General features: G+C 43.0%; 1 protein-coding gene across 1 annotated transcript in view; it reads right to left on the bottom strand.

Annotated features, from left to right (window-relative positions):
- Positions 1-13,015, bottom strand: part of LOC101158331 — a 135,431-nt gene that overhangs the window by 49,786 nt on the left and 72,630 nt on the right. The gene's annotated exons all lie outside the window — the stretch shown is intronic.

The following is a 13,015-nucleotide window of genomic DNA, read 5'->3' as shown; positions in this document are numbered from 1 at the left end:
TACAGTCCATCATGTTCAACTGAGTTCAGTGTCTCTGCTGTCATCTCTGCTGTCAGATAAATAGAGGAGGAAGACGTCCATGTTTGCATTGACTCCACCTCACAGAAGATATTCAGCTCCATCAGATTTCACATTTGAATAAAAAAATACTTTCAAGTTTCATACTTTTTTAATAAAATTATTTAATTTTTTTTATTCATAAACTTTAAGTTTAGTTAAGAATATATAGTTTGATTTGTTTGATTTAATTTATTGATTTATTTCAAATATTGAAGTCAAAGCAATAAATCATTTACACATATTTATCAAAGTCAACACAGAAATTATGAAATGCATAGATTAATAAAACAGAAAATAAAAACAAAAAAAGACACTTAACTCACATTTGCTTAATTAAAAAACTAGTGATCAATAACTAAAGTCAAGTAGAGTTTAATTTATCGCTTGAGAAGGAGTAGGAGGAATTATTTACCACCCCTACTGAGTTCATTCCTTTTATAGTTTTTAGTTTTTGTAATCCGGTTCTGATTAGATACATTCTGTTCAGGTTACAAAATCCAAAGCCTAGTAATGATTGATTATCTTCAGAAAACATTTATTCATGATTTCAGTAACAGTAACCATTATGTAATAATCATTGATTATCATTCGAACATATTATCACATCAAACCAGTAATTATTGCAACACATTTGAGATCAATTAAAGATTGACTGCCGTTTAAACATCTCAGTAGTCGGTATTACAAACGACACAATATAAAACTCATTGGTTGTAAATAAAAGAGCTTTGTGTCATGGCTACAGAACACTTTTCGACGCAGAAGAAACCCGGAAGAAACACAGAGGAGGACGAGAGTGGCAGGTAAGAGGATTTAATAAGGAGGTCTGCAATGGAGGGAGAGCAGGACGCGTGGCTTCCACAATGCGGAACGTAGTCTTCGGTGGCGTCACTGGTGCATCCCTTCGCAGGCTTAAGGCCCGTACACACCGGGACGAATATTCGCCAGGCGTTATTCGCCAGCGTTTTTCGCCACGTTTTTTGTGTTCACACCCAGGCGATTTTCGCTGGCGATGAGCCGAGTGAACATGCAATTTCATTCCCTGACATTAGATGGCGCTTAATGTAAACAGAAATACTCCTGTACACAAGGTGGCGCTGCGCAACTTTAGGCTTCTTAAAGTCGCTTTTCACTCAGAAGAAGAGAGCAAGTATTTACTCGCTAGTCAGAATAATACAAAGAAAACATGAATATTTCAAGCACCAGTAGCTCCAACTGGTGCTTGGTTCGGGGATATTTTAGAATGTCCGTCATTATTTCTTCGCGGCAGTGTAGACGCTACTTGGCGTCTATCTTCTTCGCTGGTATGTGTGCTCAGCAAGGCAGTTTTGTGTTTGAGCGCCCCCAAGTTGTGTTTTACTGTAACCTCAGAAGCTCCAGACACGTGTGCAAAAGCGGCATTCTCATTGGTCGAATAGATTTCGACGCGACGCGTCGAAAAAAAAAAACGAACCCGAGGCGGGTTTTTTTTTTGACGCTTTGACGCGTGGCGTTTTTTCGCGTCGGTGTGCACACTCACAGTGGTGCCCTTTGTTTAGTCACGAGGCGTTAAACGAAATTCGTCCCAGTGTGAACGGGCCTTTACAGAGTGAGTTGTCGTCGGCGGAGGTCCGGAGGGAGAGAGGAAATGGCAGAGGCTTGAGGTGTAACCGAGGAGTTAAGGCAGGAGAAAGGTTCTCGGCTGAGACAGCTTCAGGCGACCATTTGTGGCAATGGGTTCCATCAAGGGCAACGGACTGGCGAGGAATGATGATCATGGAGCTCCTTAAGAAGGCAGAAGAGGCGATGAGGTAAGTGGTCGCAGCTGGGCTGAATCAGGAACCAAGCAGAGAGGAAGGGGGGAGGAGTCTGACAGAGGCACCATATCACTTTGAATTGATTGTTTGAGTGATTGTTTGAGCTCTATACTTAAATTTTCATGATTTTGCTGTGACGTCCTTTGTTGAATTCCTGTCACACTTTTTTCATCATATTTTATTACTATTTCTTTGTTGTTTCAATAGATATTATTCATAAACATAGAAATTCTTTTCGTAACATATTTTACCGAGCTTTTTATTCTGTTTCAACATGATACGGTAAATATTGAGCAGAGTAAAAGACAATGGACGATCAGATTTAACATTCTTTTCAAATAATCCAACAGAATTTGTCACAGCATAAATATTAAAGCTTTTGTATATTTAAAATAATCTTTAAAGGTTTTAGGAAAATTAAAGTATAAACCCAATAGAAATAGTACTAGATGTACAATGTACTCTTATTTTCACGTTGTTTACATTTTCTTTTAATTTGTACTAGATGAAATGACGAAGCATGTGGTATTGTTTTAACCTTGAAATTAAATTAGGAAATTAGGCCACAGCAATATGTTACTTTAATGAATGTAATAAACAATTGTAGAAATTTAGAACATTTTTAATAAAAAAAGTGTGCTGAGTATTAAAGTAATTAAATATATTCCTATTTGGAATTTTGTGGAATCTTCTGTAGGATATTTTTTTTAGATCATTTTTTATTCACTTATTGTGATTCCGTGTGTGCTTTTATTTATTTCAGTAAAAACTGAAGAGAAAAAAAACACAACAACAAAAGAAAAAAAAAAATATTCCATACCTGAGTCACTCCACCCCAGTGACTCAGCCTTTTCAGTGAACAGTGTTGTTGCAGTGGAATTTGGCTGGATGCTTTGAATGGAAGAAGGGGGGTCCCTGGTGTGGATAGATCCCCATACCATGACGTCATCACTCAGCATCAAGCCAGATTTCTGTTTTTTTGTTTTTAGATGTTTTTATTCTGTATAATATCTTGTATTAATGAAAAGTGCCTCATAAATAAGTTTGAATTTATTTTATATGATCAGAATAGATTTGACTTTATTTTATAGAAAATACTCATTTGTTGATTCAATATTTCCAAGACTAGTATTTTTTAGTATTGGAACTAAAGCAAAAAATCTTTGGTAGTGTTAGAGCGCCTCCTCTGGTGGATTCATGTTACAAGCTTTCAGTCTCTGAGGGGTTTTTGTTCAGGTCTGCTGATGGTTTGTGTCACTAGCCGCGGTTACATGGGCAGAATATCTTGATCGGATCAATGGTCGGGTTAAAATTCACCCGTGCACATGGGATCAGAAAACCTTTTTCCGATTAGAACAAGCGTTCCCATGGCTCACGCCTTTGGTCGGAATAAATCGTTTGGGCATGCGCAGTAGTGGTAAAAAAAAACCCGGAAGAAGAGATGCGCCTCGTTGTAAACAGACCGCTGCCACAGACTTTTGTGCAGCAGCTCCGTAACACGAGGCGATCTTCCAAACGTGCTTTTATTAATGTTATGAATAGTATGAAGCGCCTGCTCGCTCATCGTTTTTTTAATCCGTGTGGTCATTGCTTTTTATGTTGAAGAACGGAGCTGGAAGAGTTAGGACAGGCTGTAAACACGCGCTAACAACATTAGCCTTGCTTGAGGACACAAAATCCAGGACCGTGCGAGAGACACGGCAATCTACATCTTGGCTGCACGTAAATATGTGGGAATAACATCGGCCTTTATTTTGCCGGGACAGCTTCTAAAGGTCGGAGCAACATTTATTTCTGCTCTGAGACGTTCACACACCGCCCCAAACACGGTTCCTCCTGAGTCCTGCAGCCGCTAACCCAGAGTGGCGGGACGGCTCGCAGTCTGAATTCTCCCACACATAACAAACAATAAAACGCACACGTAACTAAGCATCCCTCCCTCCCTTCACACACAAAGTTATCTGGCTCCTCTGCTCACTTGGTCCAAAGCGCTGCTGCCCTGCATACCCCTCGTGAAGGAGGGAGAGGCAGAGACCCAGCGGGGCGAGAGCGGAGCGGTGCTTTTCACGGGGCGTCCGCAGAGCAGCTGGTCGGTCCCGTATGAGCTCCAAGGCTTTCTCTCAGCGAAACACCGTCTATGCATGACGTGAACCAGAGCAACAGTGACACAAGATCGGAATGACCGTTTACATGCTCTACGATCGGATAAACGATCGGTATAACCCACCTATCTCGATCGGAAAGAAATTCTGATCCGAATGAGTCTGATCGGGGCAGAGTATTCCGAACGGCGCGTTTACATGACGCCTTTTCTTTCCGATCAGGCATTCTTTCCGATTACTTTTGCCCATGTAAACGCAGCTACTGTGTCCTTCTGGTACAGAAATACACTGCAGAGTCTTCAGGCTGCATGTTCTGTCCATTTAGAGTCACTCTGTTGTTGGAAGAGTCCAAGGTCATACTGAACTTGTTTCTTCAGTGAATCTTTGTAGTATTTAGTGCATCCAACACATTCGCTACCAATCCACTCCAGTCCTTTCCCTGCAGGCTGTCTGATCCAGCCTGTCCAGTAGCTGCTCAGAGAATAAGAGACCTGACAGGTGATGGTCAGCCTCTCACCTGGCTGCAGACTCACAGAGGCTGGCTGTATCAGCTGTTCACACTTTACACCTGAAGAGGACAAACAGTTTAATGGTTAATGGTGGAACAAGAGTGAACAGTGTTTTTGTCTCTTGCATGTGAAAATATGTAAGACATCCTCATTATTTAACTCCTTATAAAAATTGTAAAGTGTAACAGATGATACACATTTCCCAGAAGAATAAAATGTCACATAAATAGGGTTTCAATTTTTACAAAATGTTTTAAAATTTTAGCATTTTGTGCAGCATCAGATTTTAACAATTTTTCACGATTTTGTCAGTTTTTTTTCTTTTGGGCTGCAAAAGCTTTACGATGAAAATCAAAGTAAAAACCTGTTTATCTGTTAAAAAAAAACAGTTCAGAAGGGTATCAACCCACAGTTATAGAGATCTAAAACATTCACATTTCAATGAATTTGTCATGAAAATGTCTGTTTGTTGTTTTGTCTGGCAGTCTGATTTTCTCCTGAATGTCCTCCCCCTCCCTGAGTCCTCCTGTGTGAGTCACAGCTGCACTGAGTTAGTGATTATGCCTGTATTTAAAGTGTGGCTTGTTCTGTGTTTGGTGCCTGAGCGTCTTCGTATCTTCTCTAGTTTGGTCCTGTATTAAATCCTACTCTAACTGAGGATTTTTGTCATGTCCTTCCTGCTTCTGGGTTTCTTCCCTGGCCACTCCGTTACATTACGTTCAGGCCATGTCAAACCCAGCAGAAGGACCACAATTGGGAGACTCACCACGGCCTGCCGCTGAGTAGATGTCTGTCTTCCCCTGTGATCTGAGTGACTGCGTTTCCAGCATTCAGCAGCTTCATGACCGGCTGTCACATTTGGAGCAGGCTCCCCATATTCAGTCTCCTTTTCCATCTCGGATGATCCGGTTGGGTTCACCACAGCCTTTTGATGGGACAGCTGAGGACTGCCGGGCGTTCCTCACTTCCTGTCGCCTCCAGTTTGACTTCAACCCAAGTGAATTCCCCTCCGAGCAGAGCAAGGTGGCTTTCGCTCTGAGTTTTCTTACTGGACGAGCCAAGCGATGGGGGTTGGCAGAGTGGGACCGTGGAACTGAACTGTTTCGCACGTTTCGAGCTTTCTCTACCCAACTCCTCACGGTGTTCAACCCGACCACACCTCACTGAGCTGCCGCTTCTGAGCCCCTCCGTCTCCAGCAAGGAGCCTGCAGCGTCTGAGATTACGCTGTGGAGTTTCGGGTTCTAGCTGCCAGCACCCGCTGGTCTGACGATGCGCTGGTGGATGTTTTTGTTCAAGGTCTCTCCAGCGTGCTCAAGGACGAGTTGGCAGCGAGGGAGGTTCCAGAGGACCTGGAGGAGCTGATCAACCTGGCTGTGCGCATTGATCGGAGGATGAGAGAGCGGGGCCTGGAGCAACGTAGCGGCTCAGGCTCCTGTTCACCGCATCGCCTGGGTGATTCCCCACTTCATTCCAGCATTGGTGCTCCACGTCAGGTGTTTACTTTCCCCCCAAGCCTATACTGCTGAGGTCTGGTCGACTCACTCCGGCAGAGCGCCAGAGGCGTATAAGGGAGCAGCTTTGTCTGTATTGCGGGGCTCCCGGACATTTCCTGCAAAGCTGTTCGAAGAACTCCAGAGAAAAGGCAGAACTGGTGAGCTGTATCTCCTCTTTTTCACCACCTTCAAGGCCACATACCAAGGTTTTGGTTGAACACGCTGGAGTACAGGAGGATTTTGAGACATTAATTGACTCTGGTTCTGATGGAGACTTAATCTCTCAGGAAGTGGTGAGAACACTCATGATTCCTGTTGAGACTTTGTCTCCAGCCTTGGAAATTCATGCATTGAATGGTTCAGTCATTCACAGGGTCACTTCACGCATTGTGAACATTAAAGTGTCTGTGTCTGGAAACCACACTGAACTTGTGAGGTTCTATGTTGTAGAGGACTTAAAACCCACTGTTATTTTAGGTTTTCCCTGGTTATGCAAACATGCCCCTCATATTGACTGGTCTTCTGGGCGGGTATTGTCGTGGAGCTCTTTTTGTTTGTTGAACTGTCTTTCTGCTGCTACTGTGCGTTCTGTTTGTAGTCAACATGCTCCTGATCCACCAGATCTTAGTATTATACCCTCTGTATATCATGACCTGAATGCAGTATTCTGTAAAGTCCGAGATAAGTCTCTGCCTCCCCATCGTCCATACGATTGTTCTATTGACCTCCTACCAGGAACACATCCACCTAAAGGACACATCTACCCTCTGTCTCCACCTGAACGCAGGGCTATGAAGGAGTATCTGCAGGAGAGTTTGCAGGCTGGAATCATTCGACCCTCCTCCTTTCCGGCTGGAGCTGGGTTCTTCTTTGTGGCCAAGCAAGATGGAGGCCTGCAGCCTTGCATCGACTACAGGGGTTTAAATAGCATCACCACCCGGAACACTTATCCTCTTCCTCTTTTACAGACCGCGTTTGATCTGTTGAGTGGGTCCCAAGTCTTCACAAAACTGGACCTCAGGAATGCATACCATCTGGTTCGCATACGAGAGGGGGATGAGTGGAAAACAGCTTTTAACACTCCCAGTGGTCATTTCGAGTACTTAGTCATGCCTTTTGGACTCACCACTAAACATTACCTCTGATCGTGGTCAACAGTTCATAGCAGCGTTTTGGAAGGAGTTCTGCAATCTCCTGGGGATCAAGGTCAGCCCAAGCTCTGGATTCCACCCCCAGACCAATGTCCAGGTAGAGCGGTATAATCAAGACCTAGAGACGACCTTACGAGTTATGTGTCTCAAGAATCCCAGGCCTTGGTCGTCTCAGCTTCCCTGGGCTGAGTATTCCCACAACTCCCTGAGCTATTCCTCCAGGTACTCGCCTTTTCAAGCAGCCTACTGGTATCAACAACCTCTATTTCCTCACCAGGAACAAGTAGCCTCTTCTTCGGGACCGGCTGCATTCGTGAGACGCTGTTGTCGTACTTGGAGCAAGTACCGACTTGAGCTTCTACGGAACCAGGAGAGGCTCACGGTTGTCGCAAACCGTCAGAGGTCTGCTGCTCCAGCCTATAAGGTGGGAGACAAAGTGTGGCTTTCCTCAGCGGATGTTCCTTTGAAAGGAGGAACCAAGAAGCTGCTTCCCCGCTACATCGGTCCATACTCTATCACCCAAATAATAAATCCTGTGGCTGTTAGACTGGAATTGCCTCACTCTCTGCGAATCCACCCAGTTTTCCATGTCAGCAAGTTAAAGCCAGCTAGAGACTCCCCTCTTCAACCTGCTCCAGTGCCCCCTCCGGCTCCTCGCTTCGTGGATGTTGGTCCAGTCTACACGATCAAAGCCCTACTTGCTTCCAGACGAGTGGGTCGGGGCATACAATACCTTGTCGACTGGGAGGGTTACGGTCCTGCGGATCGTCAATGGGTCCCGGATCGTCACGCCTGTTTCCATCGGGACCATCCTGACCAACCTCGTCGTCCGTCTGGTAGCCGGACTTAGAGGGTGGGGTTATGTCATGAAAATGTCTGTTTGTTGTTTTGTCTGGCAGTCTGATTTTTCTCCTGAATGTCCTCCCCCTCGCTGAGTCCTCCTGTGTGAGTCACAGCTGCACTGAGTTAGTGATTATGCCTGTATTTAAAGTGTGGCTTGTTCTGTGTTTGGTGCCTGAGCGTCTTCGTACCTTCTCTAGTTTGGTCCTGTATTAAATCCTACTCTAACTGAGGATTTGTGTCATGTCCTTCCTGCTTCTGGGTTTCTCTCCTGGCCACTCCGTTACAGAATTAAATACAGTAAAATCAACCAATAGGTTTTATTTTTTAATGACCTCATAAAATAAAGGCTATATTGATATAAAACAATGTCATTTCATACTAGGATTTTAAGAAACAGTTATGCATATTATGTAGTTTATATGTAAACATTTTTTACCCAGATGCTGTTATTTAGAAATCATTATTTTTTTCAAAAGACTTTTTTGTCCATCTATCATTTTTCTATATCTGCTTGTTCCCATACGGGGTCATGGGGTTGCTGGAGCTTAGCCAACCTCTGAAGGTGGGGTACAATCTCGACCAGGTATGTCAAACATACGGCCCGCAGGCAGTGTTCGGTCACCAAGATGGTTTAATCCGGCCAACTCATGAGTAGAAATTCTAAGGGTGTTTTTTAAAAAAAAAGCAAATTTCAAGTCCATTCCTGTGGCGGGTTATGATTTTGTTTTAAAGAAATAACCGAAATGCACAACTCCGCCACTAGGGGGACCAAAGATAAAGGAAAACATGTGAAACGGCATATCTCTGCACGTGCCAATTGCGAAACCAAACAGATCTGTCTTTGGGTAAGATTCAGTTTGATTCCCTGCTAGCTTCACCGCTGTTACATTGCTATAAGAATGATCAGTAGTGACAGCCTAATGACCGAAATGTTGTCAAAAAAAATGTTGAAGTGGAGTGCCAAGCTTTCCGGGAAAAATGGACAGTTTTATTTGTTCATGGAGCTGAATGTAAAAACTGCATGCTTGGTATGTCATCAACACGTCTTTTTTTGTCTTATTGCAAATAGCTTAGTGCAAACATCCAATCCATTTTCAGATGGTAAGTTTATGAAAAAATACATGCAGAAGTCTTTTGCTCCAAAAAAACGTCGACCTTTGCCAACATAAGTCTATCAAGTATTACAATGCCATATACAACATCTCTGATTTGGGCGGCCAAATGAAGGAATCCAGTCATTTATTGCATTTTTGGTCACTAATGATGAAAGCACCGACATCACAGATATATGCAACTGTGCATATTTATTAGAGGTATTGAAGTGACGGAGTTTGCTGAGTTTATGGACACAAAAACAGCTGATGACAGTCAGCTCTCTAGTTACTGCACTGGACAATGTTGGTGTGAACTGGTCACGTGATGCCAGTCTGGTCACTGATGGCGCCCCATTAAAGGTCAGGAAGAAGGCAGATGTTGCCACAAAATTCAAGCAGCCAACCAGGAAAAGATTCTTGGACATTTGATTGTGTTTTGCACACTTGAATGACAGTGGTATAACAAGCTGACCATGGGTTATTTTTGCTTTTATGGTACTGGTTCGGCCCACTTGAGATCAGACGATCAGAATGTGGCCCCCGAACCTAAATGAGTTTGACACCCCAGATCTGGACAGCTGTTAGTCCATCGCAGGGCAACACAGAAACAAAACCTCACACACTTACATTCGAAACTATGAGACATTTTAGAGTCCCCAATCAACCAATGAATGTATGTATGTTTTTGGATTGTGGGAAGAGCCTTGACTGGACAAAAATAACCCACAGACACAGAACATGCAAACTGCACACAGAAACAACCCTGCTGGGATTTGAACCAAGACTTTTTTGAAGCGATAGTGCAGCCCCAGTAACTTTTGATTTAGAATCAAGCAGCAAGAATAACTTGTCTACAGTTCCAATGACAACGGATGCAAAACATATACTTCTGACATTGTCCACACACATTTTATTTTCTCCATGAGTTTTTCCTATTTTTTTAAATTATATTGAGTTATTTTTTAGCCTTCCAATGCTGTCTGTGCTTTAGTTTGCTTTCAATTGTTTGTCACATGTTTTCAATTATAATATTAATTTGTTTCTATCGTTTTGGCAAAAATTAGTGAAGCATTAGCAATGATGAGTAGAGCATTTCAGCATCATCAACCTGTTCTTGGTGTGTTCAGTTGTAACCTGTCTAACATTTCTATTGTAGGTTTTTTGAGGTGGAACTCAAACATTACAGTCAAAAAATCTGCAACAATTACTCTTTTCTTTTAATACACAATGTTAAAACCTTGTTTCAATTGATGCACATATGCAGAACATGTGAACAGACACGAGCATCTGCTGACATGCAAACTGAGCAGTGAAACAGAGATCTTTTGCATCAGTTTAGTCTTTCTTTCAGTGATTTGGTCTCAGCTGGTGTCCCAAAGGCACAGACAGGGAGGAAATGACTCTTTCATGAGAAGCTGAAAATCTTTGATGCTGACTTAAAACAAAAGACCACGACACATTTACCACAAGTATAGTTAGATCATAACTGGAAGCTTTGAAAAAAGTAATCCACAGGAAAACTTTTTGTTACATGATATTGTTAACATGCTATTAATGGGAATCTTCCAGTTCGATAAATACCTTTAAAGACTAAAACTTGAGATTGAAGGCCAATGTACCACTGAAAACAAAATAAAATGGATAATATTTAGTACAGACAGAATAATCTTGTTTCTATTCTGTCAGATAAATGCATCTAGACATTAAAAAAAAAAACACAATAAGAAACCACAACAAGAATCTAAGTTACTTATGCACAAGTAACTTCTCTTCTCAAAGGTCTGCTTCTTACAGTGCTCCTTTTAGTAAGAATTCAAGTAGGAGGTTACAAATTCCAAACAGAGAATAAAGTTCATTAGGGGGTGTCATATAATGAACCATTTGGGAAGATTCTCAGTTCAAAAAGTATTCTTCATCAGCTAAGGACAGTGTGTTGTAAAACCCCCTCATCCTAGCCGAGGGTGAGATGCAGATAAACAAACACAGAACGGTATTATAAAAAAGGTAAACAGGTCAATTTGTCATGGTGCCTGGCAGTTCACCTCCCCCTCCCACAGCTCTTCTTCACCACTGATTGGAACCAGCTGATCTTCATCTTCTCATCACCCTGCCGGCCTTCATAAGGGAGCTTCTCACCAGTATCCGGCGCCAGTCCGTTATACTCACTCCGATGCTTATGCCTGGCCTTTAAGTCTTAGCGCATGTTTTTTAGTTCATGTTACTTACCTCGCCTTGTATTCACCTTCAGGTTTTCATCCATTGGTCACGCTGGTTCCACGCTCCACGCTGATCCTGTCGTCCTCGGCGTCCTCACCTCAAGCTGGTCCCGCTGTTCTCAGCGTCCAAACCTCGCTCCCTCTGGCTCCACGGTCCGATGCGTCCATGCGTCGCGTCCACGCGTCGCCCCCCTCACCCTCATCAGCTCAAAGAACTTCAAGATATTTCCACGGAGGAAATAACTTCCACATTTCCTCAGAAACTGTATTTACCATTGGTAAAATAAACCTTTTCAAGTTCATACTCGCAGTGAGTGACTTCCGGGGTTTCAGAATCTGGGTCTGTTACGTCTACGACGCCATGACATAATTTAGGTTAATATTTAAAATACATTTAATACTTCACATGTTTTTAAAAGCAGAAAATATTAGCCCTGTCTGAGGGTTTTTCATGAAATGCAACAACATACTTGGAATAAAAGTTTACCAGTCATGTTTCCCCTCATTTCAGGTTTTTACAGTCCAGTTTTGTTATGTCTGTGTATTGATTTTTAGTCAAATTAGGTTAACTTTGTTTTTGAGTTTTAGCTCCACAAACCAAGTCTTATGCATTTGTCTTTGCAATTGTAATGACAGTCATTATTTACCAAAATCAATTTATATGTCCACTCAAATGTTAAATGGATGATTACAAAAAGCCTTTTGTTTAAATGTTGATAACTGTCAGACTAGTGTCATGGTGGCTTGTCAGACTCCTCCCCCTCCCAACTCTGCTCAGGACTCGCAGGTGTTTCTACTCTCCTCATCTACGCACCCGTCATTTAAGGAGACCCACCTCAAGCATTCTTTGCCAGTCCGTTAACCCTGATGGTGCTTACCTCACCTCATGCTACACCTGGCCCTCTATGTCATGTTTTGCCTCGCTTATCATGTTTTTGCTGTGCTTCAGGTCTGCCGTTTTTCCACGAGAGCAACAGAGTCCTAATCCACCTCGAGCAGAAGCTAAAACCCTCCACGCTCCACAAGAACTCCAGCCACGCCACAGTCAAGAACTCCAGCCACGCCGCTGTCCAAAGACTCTATTCTCGCCACCGTCGAGAACACTAGTCACGCCATTGACTCACGTGCTAACCGTTGGCCGAAGACTCCTCGTCAAGCTCCACGCCCCTCTCCCCTCCTGGATCCACTGGCTCCTTCAAATTAAAACCTGTTACATACCTTCCATCTACCTGCCTCTTCCTTCCGGGTTGCAGCATCTGGGTCCACCTTGATCAGATCATGTCAACTAGATTACATTTATTTCATCCTTTAACCCTTTTGCTATCCTAGGAAATTTAACGTTGGGAGTTGGGTCATCTAGACCCACTAGACAGTGTGTTGAACCTTTTTTCTTCAATGATTTGTGTTCTTCACTGGTTTCCATGGATCACATGAAATCTTTCCACCTTCATCCACCATTGTCATGGTAGGGAGAACACATCAATGTAAGGGTGGGGTCATCTAAGATAGCACAAGGGTTAAACACAAGTAAAAGTTGAGTATCTTCTCCTTTACTGAACAATTATCCAGTAGTGTTAGAGCGCCTCTGGATCTCTGGCACAGAAATACACAGCAGTGTCTTCAGGCTGCATGTTCTGTCCATTTAGAGTCACTCTGTTGTTGGAAGAGTCCAAATCAATGCTAAACTTGTTCTTCAGTGAATCTTTGTAGTATTTCGTTTGTCCAACACGTTCGCTACCAATCCACTCTA

This window comes from Oryzias latipes, chromosome 8 (genome assembly GCF_002234675.1).
Source record: "Oryzias latipes chromosome 8, ASM223467v1".
In the NCBI taxonomy this organism is placed as follows: domain Eukaryota; kingdom Metazoa; phylum Chordata; class Actinopteri; order Beloniformes; family Adrianichthyidae; genus Oryzias; species Oryzias latipes.
Note: the sequence above shows the minus strand (reverse complement) of the source record. Positions and strands in the feature narration are given on the sequence as shown.